At 46.1% G+C, this 8750-nt stretch overlaps 1 pseudogene; it reads left to right on the top strand.

Moving 5' to 3' along the window:
* The first annotated feature begins 4278 nt into the window (after nt 1-4278).
* On the top strand, nt 4279-6071 carry LOC146009556 (uncharacterized; annotated as a pseudogene).
* Nucleotides 6072-8750: the final 2679 nt, after the last annotated feature.

Genomic DNA, 8750 nt, shown 5'->3' with positions numbered 1-8750 from the left:
GTCTCCAAAGTATACTTGATATATATGTATGCTTTTGATTTTGATTTATTTTTCGCCAAACTGGAAACCATTGAAGAAAATGAAACTATTGTAGATTTGATTCATTGATTCTGTATGAACTGGGTAAACATGGTTTTGTATACCTGTATCTTTTAAAACAAAGATTGATCTGTGTACTTATTTGCATACATTTAAACGAAGATTAATCTTATACGATAAAGCACGTTTTATTTTAAGGCATACCAAATAAAAGTTAATTCTTAAATTACTATAACATACACACAAATTTGATAATAAAAGAGTGCCCCAAAAAGATTATATCAGTCTTTTCTTGCATTTCTGTTGCAAGGCCCCCACTTCCCCTGTCACTTCAGTTACCTCACTGGGGGTTTCAAAAGTGGAATACAAATCATCCCAATGTGATGCTATACCATCTGATTGCGCACTGATGGGACATTCTCCCTATATCAGGGTTTAACAGCAAGTTACTTTGTTTGCTACAAAATCAATTAATTTGTTGCACTTTTGGGATTATATATCCCTGATTTTTAGGTTTAATCTGCATGCATCCATAACTTGCACACTGGCTGTGTCTCCCAAGGTTCATGACCTTATATTTATTTACGTTGAACTTCATAGGCAGGCAATGGGAGGGTATGGTTGTCCCTTACTGTCCCTATTCTTACCTCTCCTCCGATAGGCATTGGATTGGGGCAGCGGCGTATTCTCTGTCTTCGCACGCTGCTTGTTCCGTCACAGGAAGTTGCAGTATGTGCTTCCGGCTATTGCGGTGTGCGGCTCTAGCGTCTTCCCCTGCTTCTCCAACGCATTTCGAGGCACTCGGCCTCTTTGTCAAGGATTTTTCTTGTTCTGTTAATCCAGCGATCTCAGAAATCAGGAGCCATCGGGCCCTATTATACTCCTGCTCTCCCCCTCACATCATGTCACTGTTACCAGCCCAGAGATCTGACCAGTCTCCTCCCCTCACTCTCTGGTGTATCTCATACATCAGGAGCCATCATCCCCTATTATACTCCTGCTCTCCCCCTCACATCATGTCACTGTGTGTTACCAGCCCAGAGATCTGACCAGTCTCCTCCCCTCACTCTCTGGTGTATCTCATACATCAGGAGCCATCAGCCCCTATTATACTCCTGCTCTCCCCCTCACATGATGTCACTGTGTGTTACCAGCCCAGAGATCTGACCAGTCTCCTCCCCTCACTCTCTGGTGCATCTCATACATCAGGAGCCATCAGCCCCTATTATACTCCTGCTCTCCCCCTCACATCATGTCACTGTGTGTTACCAGCCCAGAGATCTGACCAGTCTCCTCCCCACACTCTCTGGTGTATCTCATACATCAGCAGCCATCAGCCCTTATTATACTCCTGCTCTCCCCCTCACATCATGTCACTGTGTGTTACCAGCCCAGAGATCTGACCAGTCTCCTCCCCACACTCTCTGGTGTATCTCATACATCAGCAGCCATCAGCCCTTATTATACTCCTGCTCTCCCCCTCACATCATGTCACTGTGTGTTACCAGCCCAGAGATCTGACCAGTCTCCTTCCCACACTCTCTGGTGTATCTCATACATCAGGAGCCATCAGCCCCTATTATACTCCTGCTCTCCCCCTCACATCATGTCACTGTGTATTACCAGCCCAGAGATCTGACCAGTCTCCTCCCCTCACTCTCTGGTGCATCTCATACATCAGGAGCCATCAGCCCCTATTATACTCCTGCTCTCCCCTCACATCATGTCACTGTGTGTTACCAGCCCAGAGATCTGACCAGTCTCCTCCCCGCACTCTCTGGTGTATCTCATACATCAGGAGCCATCAGCCCCTATTATACTCCTGCTCTCCCCCTCACATCATGTCACTGTGTGTTACCAGCCCAGAGATCTGACCAGTCTCCTCCCCGCACTCTCTGGTGTATCTCATACATCAGGAGCCATCAGCCCCTATTATACTCCTGCTCTCCCCTCACATCATGTCACTGTGTGTTACCAGCTCAGAGATCTGACCATTCTCCTCCCCACACTCTCTGGTGTATCTCATACATCAGGACACATCCGCCCCTATTATACTCCTACTCTCCCCTCACATCATGTCACTGTGTTACCAGCTCAGAGATCTGACCAGTCTCCTCCCCACACTCTCTGGTGTATCTCATACATCAGGACACATCCGCCCCTATTATACTCCTACTATCCCCTCACATCATGTCACTGTGTGTTACCAGCCCAGAGATCTGACCAGTCTCCTTCCCACACTCTCTGGTGTATCTCATACATCAGGAGCCATCAGCCCCTATTATACTCCTGCTCTCCCCCTCACATCATGTCACTGTGTATTACCAGCCCAGAGATCTGACCAGTCTCCTCCCCACACTCTCTGGTGTATCTCATACATCAGCAGCCATCAGCCCCTATTATACTCCTGCTCTCCCCCTCACATTATGTCACTGTGTGTTACCAGAGATCTGACCAGTCTCCTCCCCTCACTCTCTGGTGTATCTCATACATCAGGAGCCATCATCCCCTATTATACTCCTGCTCTCCCCCTCACATCATGTCACTGTGTGTTACCAGAGATCTGACCAGTCTCCTGCCCCCACACTCTGAGAAAAGGATTTACCGGTAGGTAATTAAAATCCTCTTTTCCACCAAAGTATGAATTTGAATCTGGTATGAATCTCACCGCACTCATATATACTTATATCCTTACCTCACATACGTTCATTCTCCTCGGACACAGCTTTTAGTTAACTGAGGTGTGGAGGAGGAAGTAGAGGGGAGGAGCCAGTACACCCACTGTGAAGAGTTTTATGTGCCTGTCTCCTGCGGAGGACCTCTTCTTCCCCAATGTATTGAGAACCCAGTATACCATATGGATGATAGAGAAAAGGATAATCAGGCGCTAATGCTTTATATTAAAAATATATTAATCAATCAATCAAAATGCTGTCTAACGAGATAATTCTAAGATTACATATTGCAGCTCCCAAAAGGTATTCTGTATAACTTAATTAGACACAAAATAACAATTAAGAGAGCGCTATAACAAAAGTATAGATTACTTTATTAGCATTAAAAAGTAAATAAAAACATATTAGGTGTACATATTTGCCACTATAATAATAATTCCCACAGATATAATCTTCTGTAGGTGGTTACTGTAATTGCATTTTTGCATTCATATCCCACCGTGTGTATGCTGACAGAACAGACCCGTACCACCATCACTAGTGCTGATCCTGTAAGGTGCATATACGCAGCTCAGTAGCCAGAAGCCAATTATTTTATATTGATAGAATAGGAGAATGATACTTTTAGACGAAAGCGGCTACAGTATAGTATAACCGCGTCTAAGAGATGGGGCAGAAGGAAGAGAGCAGGGTAGAGGGGGGCAGATGGGGTGGAGGAAAGAGAAGGGTACTGGGAGAGAGTGAAAAGTAGGAAAGGGTGGGAGCAGAAAGGGGAGGTGACTGGGGGCAAGGTGATGTGGTAAGATGAGGTGCTGGGGGGATGCAGGTCTCTATTTCTTACCAGTATCGGCGGGACTCCGGTTCACCGGTGCCGGGCTCCCCTACAAGTTCTCCTCTCCCCCTGCCTGATCCATTGTGACTAACATCACAGCTGGGGGAGCACCTTTACATGCTCCCACCCATTTCAGCTGGCAATCACCGCCGGTTCCTGCAGCGGGTTATATGGGCAGATCTCCTGTACACAGAGGGCCCGATTCTAGTCCTTTCGGGCCCCCGCATATTCTGACGGGGGGGGGCTGATGGTGGTGCCCTGCGCATGATCAGTTATGCGCATGTGCAGGGCTTCTGTGCGAGTGCCCTCGCCTACTTGCACTTTTGGCGTGGCGCCCAAACCGGGGGGGGGGGGGGGGCGTGGACGGGGACATTGTCGGTGATGGCCATGGGCATTCATGGCGTTCCCATGTAAATTCCAGTGGGGCGCCAGGGGCGGGTGGCTGACATCACATGACGTCAGCCGCCCTGAGCCCTGGAGATATAATTTCAATGATCTCTCCAGCATTGGGCACATGCGAGGGGATCCGGAGAGGGGGGGTAGCGGCTTTTCATCAGGGCGGGCACTGTGGGACTTGGTACCAGTTTATCCAGAAACAGGCCCATAGCACGATGCACCAATATATCGGCCATCGGCTCTGTTGTAGAGATCACATTGGTTACAGACCTATTGCTGGTACTCATTGGCTGACGGACCAGCGATATATCGGCCAGTGTGTGCGCAGCATTAGACATGTTACGTTTAAGTGATAAAACCTCTATGTACATTTGTCTCTCAATATCAACAATTCTGTCTGTTGTCATTCATCTGTTTCCTGTAGATGGGCGCACAAGCAGGAATACCTCGGAGGGAGATCTCATTGTGTCTCCAGGTTATATACTAGAAGATAAGAACATCAGACAAGATTCTCCAGAAGAAAAACCCATTATCCCCAATACACACCCAACATTTCCCAGTGCAGAGATTTCATCTGGTCCCTCTAGTCATGAGGAACCTTCTCCTGATCATTCAGACCTTACTACACCCAGTATAGACCATAAAGATGATACAGTATCATCCAGTTCTGAGTTTGGTGAGAGTTCTATACATCAGTCAGTTTCTGTTTTACATCAGAGACATCACACAGGGGAGAAACCATTTTCATGCTCTGACTGTGGGAAATGTTTTTCACAGAAATCCAATCTTGTTCAACATGAGAGGATACATACAGGTGAGAAACCATTTTCATGTTCTGAATGTGAGAAATGTTTTACAAATAAATCTCATCTTGTTTCACATGAGAGGTTACATGCAGGTGATAAGCCATTTTCATGTTCTGAATGTGGGAAATGTTTTACACTTAAATCCAGTCTTGTTATACATAAGAGGATACATACAGGTGAGAAACCATATTCATGTTCTGAATGTGGGAAAAGTTTTACACTTAAATCCAGTCTTGTTATACATAAGAGGATACATACAGATGAGAAACCATTTTCATGTTCTGAATGTGGGAAATGTTTTACAAATAAATCTCATCTTGTTGCACATGAGAAGTTACATACAGGTGATAAACCATTTTCATGCTCTGAATGTGGGAAATGTTTTACACAGAAATCCAGTCTTGTTAAACATGACAGGATACATACAGGTGAGAAACCATTTTCATGTTCTGAATGTGGGAAATGTTTTACAAATAAATGTAATCTTGTTACACATGAGAGGTTACATACAGGTGAGAAACCATTTTCATGCTGTGAATGTGGGAAATGTTTTACACAGAAATCCACTCTTGTTAGACATGAGGGGATACATACAGGTGAGAAACCATTTTCATGCTGTGAATGTGGGAAATGTTTTACACAGAAATCCACTCTTGTTAGACATGAGGGGATACATACAGGTGAGAAACCATTTTCATGTTCTGAATGTGGGAAATGTTTTAAAAATAAATCTCATCTTGTTGCACATGAGAGGGTACATACAGGTGAGAAACCATTTTCATGCTCTGAGTGTGGGAAATGTTTTACACATAAATCCAGTCTTTTTATACATGAGAGAGTACATACAGATGAGAAACAATTTTCTTGCTCTGAATGTGGGAAATGTTTTACACGGAACTCCAGTCTTGTTAAACATGAGAGGATACATACAGGTGAGAAACCATTTTCATGTTCTGAATGTGGGAAATGTTTTACAAATAAATCTCATCTTGTTACACATGAGAGGGTACATACAGGTGAGAAACCATTTTCATGTTCTGAATGTGGGAAATGTTTCGCAAATAAATCTAATCTTGTTGCACATGAGAGGTTACATACAGGTGATAAACCATTTTCATGCTCTGAATGTGGGAAATGTTTTACACAGAAATCCAGTCTTGTTAAACATGAGAGGATACATACAGGTGAGAAACCATTTTCATGCTGAGTGTGGGAAATGTTTTACACTTAAATCCAGTCTTGCTATACATGAGAGGGTACATACAAGTGAGAAACCATTTTCATGCTCTGAGTGTGGGAAATGGGTACTTGTATCCTAGCACGGCGCCCACTAAGCTAATTGCGCAGTGGGCTATTCTGCGTAAGAAAATACGATTTTCCATAGTAATTTATTCACTGCTCTCTGGCAGTGAATAAGTTACATACATCGCATCCGATATAAAATCGGAAGCGATCGTATACGATTTTGGGCATTCGTGGCGTGAGGACGCGGAATACATGTAAAGCAATCCCCGTCCCCTCGTGGGGCTCGGTGGCTCGCTGCTCTCGCCACACTATAAAATCAACTCCACGCCGACCTGGATAGTGGGGGTATGAAAAGGTCGGAGGACGCGTTCCGCCGGCGCCCGCCACACTTCGAGGTGGAGTTGGATAGTGGAGGTGTTTCAGGAACACTTTCACACCTGCATTATCATATATCTGACACAGTAATGACGACACGTGTTAACGCTAAACTGATATTTACTTAAATTATTTCATTAAATAATCATAAATAATTAATAACATCGATTAGAACAATTAATGATAATATTAAGAAAACATGAACTTTTAAGAAGACAATATTAATCAACAAATGTAAACACACTTCATCGCCCTTGGGGAGCAGTTTAAGTGCTTCCACAAAGCGTTTGAAAGGCTCCTCAGCTTCCAACGCCACATGAACTCGGTTAGATATGATTTCAGCTCGTGTCTCGCTGTTCCTCTTTGGCGCTTGTTGCGCCATTTACATTGGCCCCACAATCTCTCAACAGTTTGCGTGTGAACCCCTGTTGCTGGGTCGATGAAATTGTATCTGTGATTCACAGTAAAATGGTGGTATCCTGCCAGTTATAACTGTTGAGTGCTATATGCCCTCCAGCAGTCTGTGTACACATTTGTACCCGGCTCTATATTATGGGTAATGCAGTTCATCAATGTGGTCGCATCACGGGTGGCCACCATTTTCAAGAAACACTGTCCGGCGTCTCGGCATTTACCACCGAAAATCCACTGTTGTGGCAAAATTTGTTATTTTTGCGCTTGACAAATAATGTTTCCTTTTCAGGGTCCATGAGTCCCACAGGGGACATCGGGTTGTAGGTGGATCCAGGGCGTCCGGGGCACCAATCAGCGAAGCTCTTTAAGTTTTCCCAGAATGCCCTACGCACCTTTATATCAGCACGGATTACCTCACTGAGGTAATCCCATAAGAAGCTTTTTTTTTTTTTTTTTTATTTGCCGCCTTAGCGGCAGAAGCCAATTTGCGGCTGAGGACGCTCACCGCCGTTAGTCACTGATGGCGGAGCGAGCGGCCGCAACACTCCTCCCGGCGCCGACATCCCCCAACGACGCGAGTCAAGCAGGGTAGACCGGTGGGGGAGACTGCACTGCCGGATATCTCCCCCAGGCAGCGTGGCCAGACCGGGAGCAGGTAAGGCTTCGTTAGGAAGCAAAAAACGCTGCCTTGCCGCACGCATGGGCTGGGAGACGCCCGCTGTAGCTGGCGTGGGCACTCGGTTCGGCTAGGGATCCCACTAGACCACCGGGGACTGAGCGCAGGCCTGGGTAGGCGGACCCATTTTTAATCATAGGCTCCTTGGCGCTCCGGTGGGGGAAGTCCAGCAAGGGGAGGTGGCTCTTGGCCTGCAGTCCCTCCCCCAACTTTGGTGCCAATCTCCTTAGAGATCTGCCTTCCATTAGCTGTCTACACACTGTGCCCGCCCCCCCTCTCTCAGACCAGCGCCATTTCTGCAGCACGCAAGTCTTCCAGAGACCGGACACATTTCTCCCCTGTGAAACCATCTACAGGCTGAGTAGTAGCTTTCACAGCCACCCGAAATCCTCCTTTGCTCCATAGAGTACAGAGGTTGATACAGGGTGTGTTAGCTTTTAAATAGGCTATTAGTGTGTATGTGACTATTGTGCTAGTGCTTTTTTTTTTCCTCTGTCAGTATTTCTTACTGTCCACTTTATTTTCAATATCTTCTCAGAAAGATTACTGAGGTTTACCTCAAAGGTCACATACATCCAGTGATATCACTCTAGATTTTCCGTGGTTGAAGTTACCTATTGTGCACTGTATCCCCCCCCCCCCCTTGTTGGGTGTGCTGACACTATGTCCAAAAGGGGGCACAACCAGATAGTCTCCTCAGCTCCGGTCTTGCAAGAGCTGTGCTGCAGGTCTGTCTGATATGGATGTTATCCAGGACGGGTTATGTGTCAATTGCTTTATCCCACCTGGCCAGTCCTCTGCCACGGCAGCAACCACCCTGGGCAGCTTTCCAACAATTATAAGGCACCCTAGTGGATCGCACCCCCTGTAGTCCAGCCCCCTCCACCTTGGGTGGATGCTCTGTCGACCACGGTGCAGACCTTGCAGCAGACTACGGTAGCTATGCAAAAGCTGCTGCCACATGCTGCTCAACCTAGTAGACCCCTGTTAACACCATTGCTACATGTAACTCAGGATGACACTGATGATGGCGGGGATGATAATGCGGATGATGACATCAATTTGGATGATCCTATGCCCACTGACACTCCTGCTTCTTAAGCAGAGACTCCTGATGTGGCAGCTCTTATTCACACTATCCGTGAAGTACTACTGTCAGATGCAGATGAGCCTGAACCTACTGCCAAGACCAGAGATGTCAAGGCCCAATTCCCACACTCTGATCATTTAACTGAGAACAGAAAGGACCAATGGGAAGCTTTGGGGAAAAGGGCCAGTATTCCCAGGAAGGT

The sequence above is a fragment of the Crinia signifera genome, chromosome 6 (genome assembly GCF_055691185.1).
Source record: "Crinia signifera chromosome 6, ASM5569118v1, whole genome shotgun sequence".
Taxonomy (NCBI): Eukaryota; Metazoa; Chordata; class Amphibia; order Anura; family Myobatrachidae; genus Crinia; species Crinia signifera.
Note: the sequence above shows the minus strand (reverse complement) of the source record. Positions and strands in the feature narration are given on the sequence as shown.